The sequence below is a fragment of the Nycticebus coucang genome, chromosome 8 (assembly GCF_027406575.1).
Source record: "Nycticebus coucang isolate mNycCou1 chromosome 8, mNycCou1.pri, whole genome shotgun sequence".
In the NCBI taxonomy this organism is placed as follows: domain Eukaryota; kingdom Metazoa; phylum Chordata; class Mammalia; order Primates; family Lorisidae; genus Nycticebus; species Nycticebus coucang.
This window is the reverse complement of record NC_069787.1, coordinates 134655393-134673816: the sequence shown is the minus strand read 5'-3', so window position 1 is coordinate 134673816 and position 18424 is coordinate 134655393. Positions and strand designations below refer to the sequence as shown.

The window sequence follows — 18424 nt, the reverse complement described above, 5'->3', positions numbered from 1 at the left end:
ATTTGAGTGTTATTGTATGAATTCCAGAAACACGTGTAAGAGACACGTATGGAGCAGGTATGTCCTAGGCAGTGTAGTACATACTAAGGATATCATGATGTAAAAGCAAAACCCCCTACTCCCTGCTCTCAGGGAGCCCCTCCCTAGAATGCTGTCCCCTCTCTGCCGGCTCCTGCCTGCAGGCAGGTAGGGGAGACTCTGAAGGGAACATCTGGTGTCTGACATGAAGCAGGTGTGCGGTTGTCTCACCAACAGCTGGACACTTCTGTGCAAGAATAAAGTTGCATCTATGTAATGCTTGAAATCTGGCACATGGAGCTGTTACCTGTTGATTGAAAGTACGGGCTGTCACTGGCGCCTGCTGGCCATCTCAGCTGGCCTCAGGGTGTACTGGGATTAGAACGTGTCTCTCACTGAGGGTCCTGGAAAATCTTCTCAGAGGTGTCTTGAGATTTGCTCCCTGGATGCCACCAGGGTGTGGTGATCGAGAGCCCAGATTTATGTTCTGATAGTGAATTTGAAGAGGAAAACAAAGTTCTGTAACAAATGCAGAAGGTAGCTCTGTGATGAAAATGCCAGTCTGTCATTTGTTTTATGACTCAATGTTGACCTGGCATGAAACTGGCTCGCCAGGGTCCCCCTGCTCCCACTGGTCTATAAGGTGCTTGGACTTGGCTGAGGTCCTGGATTCCCAGAGGACGCCATCACTCCGACCCTCCTTCAAGGCTGAATACCCCCCTCCTGTGCTGTCTGCTCTTAGCTGCTGTCACCTTCACACCCACAGGCACCTACGATTCATTTTCACACCACCCTTCTGAGAAACCTCTCTCTTCAGGAAGGAGAGCTATGCTTGGTGGTGTTCCACTGCTTTTCTTTATGACTGTAAGTGTGTTGGTCCAGAGTTGCCGGGAGACAAATAAGCCGAGGTCTGTCTCTGCTATTTACTGGTTAGGTGACCTCTGCCGGATCTCTGAAAACTGAAACCGAAATTTACTTATTTTGAAAAATGAAGAGATTCTGCATAAGCAGGCACAAATTTCTTTGCAGTTCTAAAATTCTGGAATTCTTCAAAACTTAGGCATGGAGGTCAGCTTCCTCTGGGCAGCAACACAAAGCCTTGTATTTGCTGGCGTCTTTGTTGTGTGTAAAAACGTCTTTCTAAAAACATTTATTTGGACATCTGTCTGCATCATCATTTCGCCTCAGATGATGAATCAGATGGGAACACAGTTTAAATAATTTAGAAGTTGCTCATTTTGCGGGCTTGCAATTAATTCCTATGGTAGATGAAATAGGAAAATAGAGGGGTTGGGAAAAATAGAAGCCCCGGCCTCAGCAGCACTGAACCGCTGCGTCCAATATCAGTGTGCCATGTTCTTGGGAGAAGGTCCTCTCGGTATAACTGCTTGTTTGTTCCAGGAAAAAAAATATTTCTCAAGAATTGGTATTTAAGGCCACAGGTTTACTGCCTGGGAAGCAACAGGAAAGCAAGGAGGGCACCAAATAAAAAAGAAAGAATATTTTCCAAAAAGGCCTCAGCTGGCTGACCCCTGAGCCTGGGGTCTCTCATGAGTCTCACACTTCCCGGCAGGCTATCCAGTTCCCCTCTGGCCATTTTCTATCCCTGTGTTGTACCACATTTTACTCTCACCTTATTTCCTTTTTAGCTCTTGACAAAACCTGGACCCACAAGTCTGTGATAGGCTGGCCTGGTGGGAGCCCAGATGGTCCAGAATCCACCGTCTGTAAGGTTTGTTCTGACTCTTTAGAAGGGCAGAATCCAAGTCCTGCATGTAAAATAATAAACGTGTTTCAGATAACACATTCTTGCACTTTTGTCATGGAATGGTTGGGACGTTCATGCAAATATGTTTAGTTTCTTAATTTATCTAATTGCCTCTGTTACGGGTGTCTTGCCACCCAGGTCTATGCCATCTACTCTTTCTGATTCTCTGTTTATAAAATAAGGCGTTGAACTCTGCGATCGCCAAGGTCTTTTCCAACTCTGAAATTCTATGGCCCGATACTTCCATTGTTTAGACAAAAAATAGGTCTGTTCTGAAATGTCCTGTAAGTTAGGCAGCGATCCAAACTGACTTTTTAAAAATTCACATAAGAAAAAAAAAACAATTCTCACATAGAGCTCTATAGGATGAAGAGAGGGCCCAGCCACTATTTGTTTGCTCTCTGTGGGAAAGCGGTTCTTTTTTTCCTCTTTGAACAATATAAGGAAACAACTTATCTTTTACAATTTTTGGATTCAGTTCACGAAGGGTGTCGTTATTGTCTGTACTCCCGATGGGGACGTGGGAGTCAGACATCCCGGACTGGTTCCCAGCTTTTCTGCTCTTTATGTGACCTTCAGGAGCCACAAAACAACTCTCAAGACTCAGTTTATCTGCCTGAGAAATTGGGCCCTTATTTATCACAGGGAAAACCTATTCTTAAATTTTTTGAAATGAGAGTACAGCATCCTTTTCTAAAATGAAAATGATCAGCTGTAGCTTTCAGAGCACACGGGGACCCCATTCTCAGATGCCTCCCTGTGGCCCAGCAGCAGGAGCTTTCCCCTCAGTAGTATAAGATACGGCATCACAGTTCTAATTCAGAAACTGTAAGTATAAGATATAGCATCACAGTTCTAATTCAGAAACTGTAAGAGCTCATCCAGAATGGAGCTGGCCTGAATTGGAGGTTTCCTTCAGTACTCCTGAGAACAGGTTTGCTGTGTAAAAGATTAATAAGTAAAGTTGCAAGATAAGGAAATATAGGATTTAGGGCAGGGGACAGAGGGAGTGGGGAGAGAAAGGAGAAGGCTAAAAAATATGTTAGAAACCTGTGTAGTTAGCATCGTAATTAAAATGAGGCGAAGCAAACTGTCCCTCCTACATGACTGCGGATATTTCCAGTTAAGTAACAACCACCTTCATCCTCATCCGGTCAACTTTCCAGGTAAAAACTTAGCAAAGTGTTAAGCAAGGATGACAAACTTAGTATGATTTTGCTGGTTTCTCAAATTAACACGAACCAGTACGGTGTTATTATTGTCAGAAACTTGAAATAACCCAGGAGTTCCTAAATATCTCCCATACCGGTGCGGCTGCCGTCACGGTGACACTGCCTTGATTCAGGAAACGGGCAGGGGGTCAATGTCCAGTCAGTCCCTAGAACCTTGCTCTCGCCACGACCAGGTCGAGAAAATAATTACGGTTAGAGCAGAATCGCTGGGTTAGGCTTTCTGATCTAGCTGTGACATCACTATATGGCGGAGATGACCGCAGTGACCATGGGGCAGGCACTCCGCTCCCCCGGGCAGACGCGGGTGGGCGACGCTCTCGCGCTGAGCAGGTGGAAGCGGCCTTGGTGACGCGCGGCCTGGGCCTTGGTCAAGGGCGTTCAGACGCGTGTAGACGGCACGGGAGCTGCCTGTGGGGGGCGCTGCGGGCCGGAGCGGCGGTGACGCAGCACGTTCGACGTCGTCACTGGGGGAACGTTCCGAGGCCGCGCTCATCTCCCGGCAGCGCCGCCCCAGCGCCCCCGCCCTGCGCTGCCCGCGCCCTGCGTCCTCGGTGCTCGGACCAGAGGCCCCGGTCCTGTGAAAACTTTAGATGGCTATAGCAGTAATCAAAAACACCAATAAAGTGTCACCAGTCCTCGCTGGTGATGTGGGGTGGCGGGAGAGTGAGGTATAAAAATGAATCATGAGGCCGGACGTGATTGCTGCTCGGGCGACCGTTTCCGAACGCGAGTGCGCGCAGGTTGCATAAGTGGTTCGGAGCCTTCCGGGTTAGGCCTCGGGACAGCGGTTCTGCCCGTCAGGCCCCGAGACCCCCAGACCCGGGAGGCAGGGGGGTTGCTGCTGCTGTGTCGGGGCCAGAAACATTCGCCCGGGCCCCGGGGGCAGGTGGGACCTGCTTGGGTGGCGCTGGTTTAAAAAATAAGCTCCACGGCTCTGCATGTTTAATGCAGGACGCCGCAGCCTTCTGTGCTTAATGCAGGAAGCTTTCTGAGGTGTAAAGAATGGCTAAGTAAATGAGTGGGATACCATTAATCTTGGTTTGTTTCAGCTCTACCTCTTCAGCAGCTGAAGGAGGGGGCAGAAAGAAAGAGACTTGCTCCTCGCTCATAACCTGAGTGTTAAAACTGATGTCCTTCCCATTAGGGCCTGTAAACTCATTAGCACATGGCAATTTATCCTCTTTTATTTCTTCTCAATTATCCTATCATCCATTGTATCTGGATCTGATTACCCTTTCCCAGAGTCAAACATTATCTTGTAAATCATTTGCTTTAAGTCCGAGCCTGCCATTGTGCAGCCTGGGATTTGCTTAGGCAGGTAATAAATCAATTAGTATTAAACTTGTGGTGTCATCTATTTTCTTTCCTCGTGCTTGGAAAAAGGAACACCTGAAAACCCAGCTTAGGTTACATCACACTTCTGTGCATGCTTTTGAATAATACAGAGACATTTGCTCTTATTTCACGGGAGGAGAGAGGAAGGATAAGAAGGAACAAAATGAGAAGCCCAAATCCGTGGTGTGTGGCTGCAAGGCTGATGGCATCCTAGGCACGGGGCCTCATATTTCAGAGATGACATTTTTAGTAATAAGTGGGCACATCCATTATTCAAACATGGACATCAAAGGTTGTGTTTGAGGGGATAGTCTTCTTGTTTGGGTCCAAAACATAATTCTAGAGCCAACCCAAAACAAAACAAAACAAAAAACGACTGTGGTTCATTTCTTTTTTTTTTTTTTTGTTGGGGATTCATTGAGGGTACAATAAGCCAGTTACACTGATTGCAATTGTTAGGTAAAGTCCCTCTTGCAATCATGTCTTGCCCCCATAAAGTGTGACACACACTAAGGCCCCACCCTCCTCCCTCCATCCCTCTTTCTGCTTCCCCCCCATAACCTTAATTGTCATTAATTGTCCTCATATCAAGATTGAGTACATAGGATTCATGCTTCTCCATTTTTGTGATGCTTTACTAAGAATAATGTCTTCCACTTCCATCCAGGTTAATACGAAGGATGTAAAGTCTCCATTTTTTTTTAATGGCTGAATAGTATTCCATGTCGTTCATTTCTTTTACGAACATCCTGCTTCTTAGCACCCGCTCGAATTGGTCTGATTTGATCAGGCAGGAGGGCCTGGCTTGTTTTCAGGCTGTCCTCTCCTTCCCTTTATCTGCTTGGGGCTGACCCTCCTCCCTTTAGATACTGTGCTGACTGACTTACTCATTTTATCTTCTTAAGTAGCTTTTTTTCTTATTCTTTTGGCTGAATTTTTGCACAGAGAGCCCAAACAAACAATCATAGCTCAAAATTAAGCCCTCCAAGTTCTTAAATTAAAGGGGAAAAAAATCCTCTTGAGTATCTCAACAGCCAGTAGCCTCCTATAACTGACATGCCATGTGTGGGGTGTAAATTAGTACACATTCTGGTCCTCCTGGGCAGGGATAAGGGGTTTGGAAGGGACTGTCAGGGGAGCTTCTCTGGCTGTGGAGAACAGCAGTGGAGCCATGAACTGGGCTGTGCATCGTGAGCCTGGCAGGGTTGGTGGGGCATTAGTCACAACTGCTGAGACAGCAGCCCATCCAGCCCCCCTGGTGCACTTCCCTGTCAGGCATTCTACTGGAAAAGTGCCCCAGGGAGAACATGAGTGGACTCTCCTTCCTGGGGGTCAGGGGAACAGTCCTAGTGGAGTAGTGTGCTTATTACGGATACTGGTGAAACTTGGAGTGCGTAGTATTAGGGTAAGCACAGGGTCCAAGAGAACAATGGAGCATGGCTGCACCTCACAGAGGGGCTGATGGAAGGCACCTGGAGATGGTCCAAGGTCCTTCCCCCAGAGCAGGGAATCTGAGTCATGGGTGGGCTTGTTAAAGTGCAGATGATTCAGTAGGTCTCAGTACAGCAAACCAAACCATATCAAGATGGTGGCAGGGGAGTGGTCAGTGTCTCAGAGCTTTGGGCATTCTTGAGTTTCATACAGAAGGTTCAGGAGGAGCCGTGCGCGAGTCAGCTCTGACAGTTAAGGGGCGCTCCCAAGGGTATGTGCCCCACCCGTGGCTTGAAGTTATGTTTACTGTCCTGGGAGTTCCCAGACATGCTTGTGGTTTTTCAGGTGGCCGCCCTCACCTGTGAACGGCGCTGAACCCCGAGGATCCTTCTCATAGAGATACTCTCGGGTTATAGGATAATTCCAGGGAGGTGATGACTCATCAATCACAGAGTAATAATCTTTACCTTTTAACTTCTATTATCTCTTTAATAGAAACCACTCATTGAACTGTCAAAGTTTTTCTACCAACTCACGTGCCATTGCCAGCCCTGATTAGGGACCACTATGCTTTTCCCTAGAGAAGTCTCAGTACAAATGAGGAGATAGACGTGATTTTTAGCTTGGATGTGAATATCTCTCAGTCAGAGGTGCAGTTTCTTTGCATAACAGCAGGGAATTTGGGGTCACACAAGAGTGTCATAAGGGCTGTGTCTTCGACAGTTGCACACAACATATCCACGCCCATTCTTCTGTTTGGTTTTTCTGACTTGAGCTCTCTGGAGCTAACCTCATGGTGACACTTAGCCCATTTAAAACTTTTTTTTCCATCCTTGTTTGGTGGTGTCATTGTTCCGTTCACGTTGTGAAGATGTGTCGTGCCTGAGTTTTATACCCTGGAAAACATGTAGTAAAGTAAAACGTGTTCAGACACGAGGACACAGAGACGTGGCTGATTGTAAGAAGAGACAAATGGCTTAGATGTGGGATAAAAACTGGGGTTACTGGCAAGCCTGAAGTATTTATAAAGCAGCCAACCTGTGGTACTCATCAGGGAGTGTTTCTGTATGAGGATTTGTAATTAGTTATGGGACTTACTTTTACCTGAATTTTTGCCGTGTTATTTTCTGCTGATGAAGGACCATTATTTGAAATGTGCAGAAAGAAGAACAAACTATTGTTTGGGAAAGTGGTTGCTTTTCATTTTTTAAAGTTTTAAATAGTAATTTACGTTATAGACTCAATCACGTAGTGACGTTGAATTTTTTTCTCATCACATTTTCAAGGATGATGTTCCACCGAAAGACTTGGTGTAAGGTGATAAAGAATGTTAGTGTAAGATGATAAAAATAATTCCAAATGTAGGCATCTTCATCTCTCTTAAAGCTTTTTCATGAGCAACAATAAAATAAAAAAGAATAATAGAGATCAAACAAAACTCTTGTTCTCTTTGGGGAAACCACTGTCCTGTTGCATATTAGCAGAAATGGCCTTGTTCATACTTACGGCGTTTGTACATATAACTAATGAGGGGCTTCCTTTTCTGAAAATAAGCTGCTACATTATAACCATAAGTTTCTATAAACTATTGAGGGAGAGGTAAAGGAAAAAAAAAAAAGCTTCAACCTTAATAAAAGTTCCTAGAAAAACCATTAGGGATTTCAATTATGGAGTCATTCTCAGGACTCTGGTAAAGGTTATTTGTTGAACAATTTCTCTCTCCCAGTGTATGACAAATTGCTTGCTGGGCACAGGAAATGATGCACAAGCCCTTTAATTAGAATATAGCACTCGAGATCCTTAAGACCTTCCAACATCTCTCAGTTAATATCATTCCTCGCAAGCCTGTCCCGGGAAATGTGGACTTGTTTGCAGAGTGGAAATGGGTGATGGAGTGAGGCAGAGAGGGACTTGGAGGTGGCTCGGGAATATCCAGAAGCCACACAAAGAAAGGAAGGTCTGACCCCAACAGGTTTTGATTGCAAAGGCGACTCTGATAACAGAGTTTTTTATTATCCATTGCTTTTAGCCTTATTTACCATCAGGCTCTCTTGCCACAAGCATGCTTTTTAGTTCTGACAGCCCTGAATTATGGCCATTGTGGGATCCTATCTCATTAACTGAAATGGGAGAATAAAACATCAAACAATCATAAAAATAATTTGGCACTGTGAAACCACTTAGGAGCAGCTGTCAAACAGGTTGGAAGATAAACTTCTAAATAAAAAGAATGGAGAACGCTGCAGTGTCCCGCCATGTGCTCCCTCGGCATCATAGACTCCTTAATAATATGAAGTGCCCGGTTTATGCAGAATAGGCCAGACACTCCATATATGATATTGATTATGCCTTAACCCCAATTTAGTAAAGACCTGCTCCTCCTTTTCCTAATCAGATATTGCAGAAGCAGTTTTCTGAAAGAAAAAAAAAAAAAGTCCTTAATGCCAAGCCATATTTTATCTGCGAAGGCTGTGGCGGGAGATAGGGCTTTGTCTTGCCTGTCACTGTGGCTTGGAGCCCAGTTTTAGGACAGCAAGGCCCCTCTGGGGCTCTTCTCCAGCAATTCCCATCCAGCGATTCAAAAACATACATCTTTATCAAGCCGTTGTTGTCAGACAACATTAGATAATTAATAGGCCATTTGTCAGCCTGTGCGAAACATGTTAAAATCCCAAACACAATCAGGATAAATATAGTTGCTTGCTCTCTGAAGGGTTTTTGTTCTGTCATGCAGCCATTGCAGCCAGATATTTGCTATTAAATGAGACCCATTATTAATCACATCCAATGTTAATTAATTAACCACCTCTGTGTATTGAGGGCTCTCTGTGACTTTCAATTGTTTTAAGAAGCTAATTGGTAACTTAGCAGTTTATATCTAAGTTACCATTTCTTACTCTGTTCATGTCAGAGTTTTAGTCAGCAAAATGTATGTGTTTGCATTTGAGAAATTGCCCTCCCCCAGCCATCATTTAAGGGTCTGTGTGCAACTGTGCAGTAAGTGATTGGAGAGTGAGAGGCCTGGAGAAATCTGTACCTCTATGGGCTTTTTCTTAGGTCCAGCTTATTAAAAATAATTTGATTTTTAATGTTATTTTCAAATATTACAGAAAAATGGAAATACTTTAATTTTTAGTAGCTGATGAAAGTAAGGATGATACCAGGCTTAGTATGGCACGTCCAGCGAGACATTCATTCCTCCACTTGCTCATTCAACAAACACAAGGCAGGGCAGTGTGACTAGTATCAGTCAGTTCCGGGTCCTGTGGGGACCTGGCCCCTCTGAAGCCAGCACCGAGCAGAATTGCAGCTGTGCTCCACTGTGAGCTCCCAGAAAGCAGAGATGGGACACTCAGGACACACCTCTGTCTGTGTTCTGTGTTCCCCTACACGGTAGATACTTAATTTCTATTCTGAGAACTGACCCAGTGAATTCAAATGCAATGTAAGTGTCTTCTAGATTCTGACCCAGGGATGAAGGAAGATGAGTGATGTGATTAAAAAGAAACTATTGCAGCAGCATTGATCTGTGATAGGTATATGCAGCATATTTCTGTTTACCAAGGGCTTTCTCACATATTCCCTTTGTAATCGTTGAAATTGTTACATAATTTCTGTTCTGCTGTGCAAAGGATGAAAGGTCTGTGTTTCCTAAGCAGGCTCCTTTGGCGTGAGCAGTGACGATCGCGGCTCACCAAAGCACCTGCTAATATTGATTGACTTCTGTGGGAAGTTTGATCTATTCAGAGATTTTTATTATTGATGATGATTACTTGGGAAGGGCCACCCTGAGGGATCACATACATAAAAAAGGCATTACTAGAGACTTACAGTACTTTGAGAGGACGAATTATTTGAAAATTTCATCATATAAGCAGAGAAGCAGAGGTAAGGGGAAAAACAATTCTCCATCTCCACACTCTCAATTTTCAGACAGTGATGGGGCCTTAGGTCTCCCTGGAAGGCCATTTGTGTGTTTTAAACATGCAAGGTATTTTCTTTCATTCTTAAGCAATATTTTGTGCTAAGTATATTTAACACAGAAATAAAAATCACAGTGATAATCAGTGGCCCTGTACACTGAAGACATGGCTCTGAAGTGTAGCATACAAAATATAAGTGATGATAACATTGCTGGCTGGGACCTGGAATGTTTTCCCTTGCTATCGGGAACCTGATAGAAACAGGTATGAGAAAAACTGGGAAATTTGCCATAATTGATGCCATGGATGATATGAGACACCTGAAGATATATGTAGAGTTAAAAAATTAATAAGTAATCATGCATGTTCATTTTTTTTTTTAACTATCTCAATTCTAAGGTCCACATGAGAGAGAGAGAAAGAGAAACTCATTTTCTCCCCAAATATACAGCATGAAAAGCTTTCTCTTTCTCTCTCTCTCTCACACACACACACTTACACATGCATACACACTCACACATACACACACTCAGAACAACTGCAGAGCTTAAATTGTGAAGTGCAGTTGTTGAATTATATGTAGGGTGGAGAAAGATGACCAGATAAAAAAATGTCCCTTAGCTAACAAAGATCTAGACTGGAATTTAACTTAAACCAGTCTGAGTGACATTCCAGGGGATTTTACTGCTGGAAATAATCCTGAATGGAAAACAGTTACACCAAGTGGAAATATTTCATATCATTGGTTGCCATACTCTAGATTACAATTATATGGCTTTTGCATTCAGTTCTCATTATGAGCTTGTGAAAGATCCTTTTCTTCTTAACGCAGAGTCTTGGCTTAATTTGTAACAACCGCTCGTAACGCAGGGCTTCTGTGAAAGTCCCGGCTTTTTTTCCTTTAAGGTAAACTCAGTGGGGTGTGTGTGAGGAAGTGGGGAGATTGGCCGTGTTGACCGAAGCCATTATCAGGCTCTGTGTGTTTTCCAGGCTGTCTCTGAAGGAAAAAAAAATGAAGGCTCCTTCGAGTAGACAGTGACTACTCGAACTGTCTTCTCTGGGCCCATTTTTTGTCATCATTGTTTTTTTCCTGTTTTGTCTTGAAGATGTAAGCTGCTGTTGTCTGGAGGGGAGGAAAAGGTCTTTCCTGGGGATGTTAATTTCAAGGCTGAGCAGTTCCAGTCACCAGGCCTTGCTGGAAGTATCCTTCAAAATTTGCCTGGAGGCGGCAGGGTCCCATTTGTCTCACCTGCAAAGAACAGGGTCTTAGAAAAATGGCAAGAACTTTGGGGAGGTTTTTAATTAGCACTGTTGTGTCTTAGGCTTTAGACTGTGTATTTGTTAATTCTTTTGGTGATTATCTTCCTGGTGGTATGTGTTTAAAGCATTAAATTGTGAACTTCCCAAATAGTCTTCAAAGGTTTTTTACTCAAGTGGTCAAATAGGTTTATGTGAGTGTTTTGAGCATGACACATAATTTAGAAATAATATTTGTTCTGGCATAGCCTATGAACTATAAAATCAAGACACAAACCAGAAAAGAAGTCGTTTAAAGACAGTAATGCTATTTTAGTAGGAAATGCTCCTTATTCCCTGGACATAACCAGAGGCTGCTCTTGTCCAAATTATTATGAATTGTGAAAACCTGATTCAGACATTAAAGAAAAAAAACAGTGAAATTGTTGAGACGTTCTGAGACATAACTTTTCTTCCCAGCGTAAGTTCTTTATTGTGGAGAGAATAAGGAAAGTAAAGCAACAGCAGTTTTTCTACAATGTTCTTATAGAGAAATAAGAAAATTGGGTAGAACAGGCCTCTCAAGTTTATACCTGCCTTGAAGACTCTTTGGTCTCCAGTGTAGCTGACACCATTAAGGAAAATAAGGATTTCAGTTGATCACAGCTGGTGGTTTCATTTTATATCCTTCCCCCCCAGGTAGTATCACATCCTGTATTTATTCACACATCCTCTCAGACACACGTGCCTGTTGTTGGATAATGAGATATTCAACACGGCTTAACACCCCCTCCCCAAATTATTTAGCTATTTCAAAACCAGAAATAATACTGAGGGAAAATTTGTATTAGCTTGATTGATTATCTTATTTTAATCCATATTAAAGCTTTAAGTCTCTAGGCGTGGCTCTTTACTTCTAACACCTCATAAATTACAGCCATAATGAAGCAGTCATTTATCCCGAGCTGATGATAAATGGCTGGCCCTAGGAGGAACTGAAGAATAGGCAAGTAGATCATTTTCATATTTGGTGAAAACAATATTAAGTACCCAGACCTCAGTGATTGCCCTAATAAATGAATAATCTGAGGTGAGGGGCTTGGCAGTCAGTGTAAAAAATAACCTGAGCTTACTCTGTCATTTGTCAGGCTTTGCTATGACAGCATGCATTATGGGTAAATGAGCAATCAGCGAGAACCATGTTATGGCTGGGATGTTTCTGAGAAATTTATCATATGCATTGCTGGTACCTTAAGACCTTAAGGCTTAATGGCTACAGGGCATGACTGCGAGTGAGCACAGCTCCTATTTACCGTGGCATGCTTCATTTGTGCCCCAGCTCTCACCTTAGAGAAAGAAAAGACCTATGCTGAACTAGCTTCATTTGCTTTTCCTTTTAAAACTTTGCAGGGGTCCTCAAACTGCGGCCCGCGGGCCACATGAGGCAGTGTGATTGTACTTGTTCCCATTTGTTTTTTTACTTCAAAATAAGATATGTGCGGTGTGCATAGGAATTTGTTCATAGTTTTTTTTTAAACTATAGTCCGGCCCTCCAACGGTCTGAGGGACAGTGAACTGGCCCCCTGTTTAAAAAGTTTGAGGATGCCTGCTTTAAAGTCTGCAGGCAGCAGACTGTGGCTGGGGGCAGCAGTCTGGGGCAGCACCTGTGGCTCAAAAGAGTAGGGCACCGGACCCATATACCAGAGGTGGCAGGTTCAAACCTGGCCTCAGGTCAAAAAAACTGCAAAAAAACACAAATAAAAATAAAATAAAACTTTAAAGTCTGCATGGATGATGCTGTACTTCTCTTTTGACAGACACTACTTCGGGTAGATTGGCTGAAGCAGATTTTGGATATCTGGACTCAAATAAAACTTCAGAGTCAGAAATTTATCAGTGTTTGGGGGAAGTTGAAGTCTGAATCCCAGAGCACCTGCAGCCAAACATGTCATGGACTGTGACGTTGCCGCCTTGTAAAACTGTTAAATATTTAATGGTATTAAGAGTTAAATGAGTTTTCCACCCCAGTCAACCCACCGAGCCGAGCCATTGATCTCGTCCATTTCTTACTGAACTGGAAATAACCAAGAGTAGCTGAGCTGTGAATGCCCCCCTGGAATTACGCAATGCACCGTGACAACATCTGACTCATTGTGGTTCACTGCCATGTGCAGTAAAAAAATGAAACCAGTGTCCAAGCTCTTCTTTCCAGGCCAGGGGTCCTGCCCCCCACTCCCGGGAGTCTTCTTCTGAGGTATCTGGTCAGGGAGGAGGCAGCTTAGTCAGTGCTCTGCCCTGCACGCGTTCCAGATGTACAGATGACTTTAAGCTAGATGCACACCAAATGCCAATGCTGGCACTATCCCTAGTTGGACACGTTTATTCATTACTTACTCTGAGTATGATTTTCCTCCTGTACTGGTCTTAAAGGGCTGTGGAGTGGAGTAGATGAGATAGTGTGTAAGAGATGGTTGGCGTGGGGTAGACCAGCTGCATGCAGACATTAAGCTAGTTAGTTCCATGTCTTAACCCTGATCAGACAACTGAGAATTCTCCAAGTTGATAATGTGATGGCATTTTAATAGTTGCTCAGTATTTAGGGTCCATGTGCCAGTGAGACAAATTCAGTTAAATTGGAACATCCGTGAATGTCTGCTGTTGGCGAGGTTCTGGTGGTGAGGTGAGGACTGCGTTGTCACCGGCACCCCCACACTGCGATAACATCTGCTTTCTCTTCTTCTAGCTCTCATCCAAGAAACTTTTAGTTATTTTTCAGACTCAGATTGGATCATGCCATAACTCCTGGCTGCTCAGCTGTTTAGGTCTCAAACAAGAGTTTCCATAAATACTTCAAAATAACCCATTTCGTCCTCATCTCTCAACCCTCTTTTATACCTGTGCTCCAGTTCACCAAGCGACTCATCACTGTCCACCATGAGAGCCACACACACCTTTCTCTTTGTCCAGAACATGCTTCCTTCCACTCGGCTGTCTTGGAATGGCCAGATCATCATTCAAGGTGCATTTTAAGTTCTGCTCAGCTGTGTGTCCCTCCTGGCTTCCCGGACTGAGCTGTGCCTTCCTCTGGCTGCCCCTGGGCACTTTCTGCATGACAGCCCACTCACCACCTTGTTCTGTGACTGCCTGGGTGTCCTCTCTGTCATGGGTATCCAAGTGTGAGTTCCTGGAGGACTTTGACACAGCTATTTTTTAATTTTACTTTCAGAAATTAATACAGTGCCTGGAACACAGTAGGGCTCTATAAGGGTGCTTTATAAAAAATGGGATCAATGAGAAAGATATTATTCTGCCCTTTTTAATACCTCCGGGCCAGAGATAGAAACATTCTCAGTGGAGAGCATGGCAGACAACCACACACTCCTTGGGACCTTAACCCTGATCTGCACCCTCCTGTGTTATTCAACTGTCCCTCCCCCAGTTACGTAAAATTTATGAAATGCCTGATTTGACGGGGAAGTTAATGAGAGAGTGAGTCTTACAGGAGGGCACAGCAGGGGAAGTGCAGGTGGATGCAGAACTCTGGCAAATGGGCTGGGAGGGCACCAAACTTAATGCCCCACCTGGGACTGGCAGACGCCTCTGTGGGGCGAATGAGAGTGTTTTAAATTTTTTTTTTTTTTTTTTTTTGTAGAGACAGAGTCTCACTTTATGGCCCTCCTAGGGTGCCGTGGCCTCACCCAGCTCACAGCAACCTCCAACTCCTGGGCCCAAGCGATTCTCTTGCCTCAGCCTCCCGAGTAGCTGGGACTACAGGTGCCTGCCACAACGCCCGGCTATTTTTTTTTGGTTGCAGTTTGGCCGGGGCTGGGTTTGAACCCGCCACCTTCCGTATATGGGGCCGGCACCCTACCGACTGAGCTACAGGCACCGCCCGATTTCAGTGTTTTAAAATGAGGATTTCTTTCATAGCATTAAAAAATTCTTAGTTAAGTATTTATTTACTGACAAAATCATACTAGGGGAAAAAAAATCTCTACTGGGAATGCATTTTAATTCTTTGTGGTCTTAGTGAAGCACAGCAGGTGTGTCCAGAGCGCCCCAGCGAGCCGAGCTGCCGCGGTGGGGTGCGGGCTGCGGCCTCAGCCGGACGTGGGCTTCGGTCCCGGGTCTGGGCCGGGGTGTGACCGTGGGCAGCTCTCCTGGCCTCGCTGTCCTCGTCCGCTGACAGAGCTGCGCCGGGCTGCGGCCGCACAGCAGCCCCCCACCGGCTTGGGGACTCAGTGGGGACCACGCGGCTCGGGGCTCGTCCTGGGGACGGGGGTGGGGTCTGCGACCTCCCGGGGCGGAGGCTGTGTGGCGTCTCCCCTGATGTACGAACGCGGGTCCTCGGAGGGCTCCAGAGTGGGGCTGACAAGATGGAAATGAGCTTTGGGACCAGCGGGGTCACCACGTTCCACAGTCACAGCCGGCGGCCGGGGGAGCGCGGGTTTGGGGCTAAAAAGTGGAAATGATGAGAAATTCTATATTCGGTGGGATTTGCAAACAGAAAGGGCTCACGGACTGCAAGAGAGAGGCAAAGCCAGCGCCGAGCAGGAGTGTGGGGCGTGGGGGGCTGTCCTGCCCTTTGGTCCCGAGAGTGGGGGACCCACCCTTGCCCCACGGTCCTGAGAGTGGGGGGCCCTCCCCTGCCCCTCGGTCCTGAGAGTGGGGGCCCTCCCCTGCCCCATGGTCCTGAGAGTGGGGGGCCCTCCCCTGCCACATGGTCCTGAGAGTGGGGGGCCCTCCCCTGCCACATGGTCCCGAGAGTGGGGAACCCACCCTTGCCCCACGGTCCTGAGAGTGGTGGACCCTCCCCTGCCCCTCAGTCCTGAGAGTGTGGGAGCCTTCCCTACCCCATGGTCCTGAGAGTGGGGGCCCCTCCCCTGCATCTCAGTCCTGAGAGTGCGGGGCCCTCCCCTGCCACATGTTTGTGAGAGTTGGGGGCCTGCCCTGCCCCTTGGTCCTGAGAGTGGGGGGCCCTCCCCTACCCCATGATTCTGAGAGTTGGGGGCCCTTCCCTGCCTTGGTGGGTAAGGGCTTCCCTTCCACAGAAACTAGTGCAGGGCCTCACACATCACAACAGGCACTCAGTAAATGCAGAGGGCACCTAAAAAATGAAAGGAAAAACTATTAAAATTCCAATGCTCAGGCCACATTTGACCTCTGCAATTACAAGAGGTGCTCAGACATGGTTTGCATTCGCCTGTTCTTATTGGTATGTGTTGAGCGTTGAGTATTACCATTTATTACAGTTTTTCCTTTTCTTCTAATGTGTTGCATTGTTTTGGCACCCCCTGTCCTGGTTAGCTGAGTGAGCGAAATGAAGGGACCCAGTGTGGGGCCTGGATGGGCATCTTCCATGGGCCCCCAAGAGCCTGCTCCCAGGGAAGAGAGCCTAGTGGGATTTCCGTTTGCAGTTTGTTCTTTTCCACAGGACACCAGGACATCTTAGAGCAGATTAGGAGGAGAGAAATTCCATTTCTGCTGATACAGTGCTTTCACTTTCAAGTGTTATGAACAGAAAGTCTGAGCTTCACCCAGTCACTGTAAACAGTGTCTTTGGCACTAGGAGGAAGGAATGCTCTTTCAAAGGGCTCACTTACTTAAATTCAGCAGGTAGTTGCTGAGCGCCCACTGAATGCGAGGCACTGGACTAGGTGCTGGGGAGGGTGGGAGCAAATCCAGACCTCCACTCAGCAGCTGCCACACCAAGTCACACCCCAGGGCCATAGGGACACTTCTCCACTCCACCAGTTCCCCATGTAGGGTTGAAAAGTGTCAGTGGGAAAAATGTGAAGACCTTCTTGGTGGTTTTTTGGTTTTTCTGAGATTGTGGGGCGCCTCGAGTCTGTGAATGGAAGAGAGACCACCCAGACTGGGGCGGTACCTGTGTCTACGATAGCCTCACTTTTAGAAAACTCTTGTAGTTTGTTTTGACTGTTTCAGGCTTTGATTTCTTCCTTATTTCGCTGAACGTCAGTGGTCGCTGTTGCTACGACCTCCTTGATAGGATTCCTCACATGAGGCAGCTGAAGCTTCCTCTCCCGCCAGGGCCTTCCAGTTCGTAGCCCCCAGCTGGGTGCTCACTGCCTCCTCACTGTGGACTTTCGTATCTTATTACCAGCTGCCTTTTTATCCTTTGGACTTACTAGAAAACAAAAACAGAAGTTCTCTGATTCATAATTTAAGGACATATGGAAGTTACTTTTGAGAGGTAACAGAGCTGAAAAACCTTAAAATCATGTTTTATTCCTAACATCCCCATCTGCCAAAACTTTATTGTATTTGATATAATTTCAGAAAAATTCATTGTAACAATTTAGGTAAAAGTATTATTTTTTATTGATATATATATATATATATTTTTTTTTTCTTTAATTGTTTCAGGTTCATTGAGGGTACAAAGAATTAGGTTATACAGTTTGCATTTGTTAGATAAAGTCCTTCTTATAATTGTGTCCTGCCCCAAAGAGGTGTTCCACACAGCGTGAACCCCCCATACCCACTCTGCTCCTCCTCCATCATCCCCCTGCTTCCCACTTTGAATTGATTTCCGTTTTTCTCTAATGTGCGCTGGTATTAGATCATCTACTGGCTTCATGTTAGAATTGAGCACATTGGATTCTTGTTTCTCCATTCTTATGATACTTTATTAAGAAGAATGTGTTTCAATTCCATCCGGGTTAATACAAAAGATGTAAAGTCTCCATCTTTTTAATGGCTGAATAGTATTCCATGGTGTACATGTACCACAGCAAAAATGATGGTTAGATGCCATGAAGTAGGTGGCAGTGCCTTAACCCCGTGCAGGTTACCAGGCCCTAGGGCCTCTTCCATTCTTGTCAAGGGGTGTGCTAACCTTCTTTCCTTTCATGCAACATGTAAAAGTATTTTTCAATGGAAATGCACATAAGACTACGGTGCTATCTGCATAATAACAGGACCCTCCCCTGCCCCATGGTCCTGAGCTTTGCCTAGGGTATATAAGGTCTTTCTATTTTTTGACAGAGGCAGAATTCTTGGGTGGGTGAGACAGAAATATCCTTGTCAGTAGACGTCAGTGAATATGATAATGGGCTTGTGCTGGTTCAAGTTTTAAAAACAGGAGTAAATTAAAATATTTTATTTACCATAAAAACTTAGTGATAGATGTTATTATTGTTATATAATTTCATTTGTTGCAAACTCTTTGTCATACAGCATGGAAATGTGAATATATTGGCCATAACCCTTGAGATGAAGGTTCTGTGCACGGTACGGATGCCTTGTCTCTCCCCTGCCGGGAGCGGATCCCAGGTGTCCGCCCTCCCCACGGCCTAGCTGTCTCGCCTGGGGCTGGAAGCTGCAGCCCATGTCTACTCAGGCTGCCCAGTGCGGACTCCAGATGGTCAGACTCGTTGTTATCTGTGCACTCTTATCAGGGTGGTTTTTGCTTCTTTAGTTTATGTGACCTGTTGAAAAATTACTGGTGCACCCGAGAC

At 45.3% G+C, this 18424-nt stretch overlaps 1 protein-coding gene and 1 non-coding gene across 8 annotated transcripts in view; one reads left to right on the top strand and one right to left on the bottom strand.

Annotated features, from left to right (window-relative positions):
• MECOM (MDS1 and EVI1 complex locus) overlaps positions 1–18424 on the top strand; it is a 599591-nt gene that overhangs the window by 212212 nt on the left and 368955 nt on the right. The gene's annotated exons all lie outside the window — the stretch shown is intronic.
• Positions 17699–17824, bottom strand: LOC128593065 (U6atac minor spliceosomal RNA). The gene has a single exon (XR_008382241.1). It is a non-coding gene; the product is annotated as a U6atac minor spliceosomal RNA (small nuclear RNA).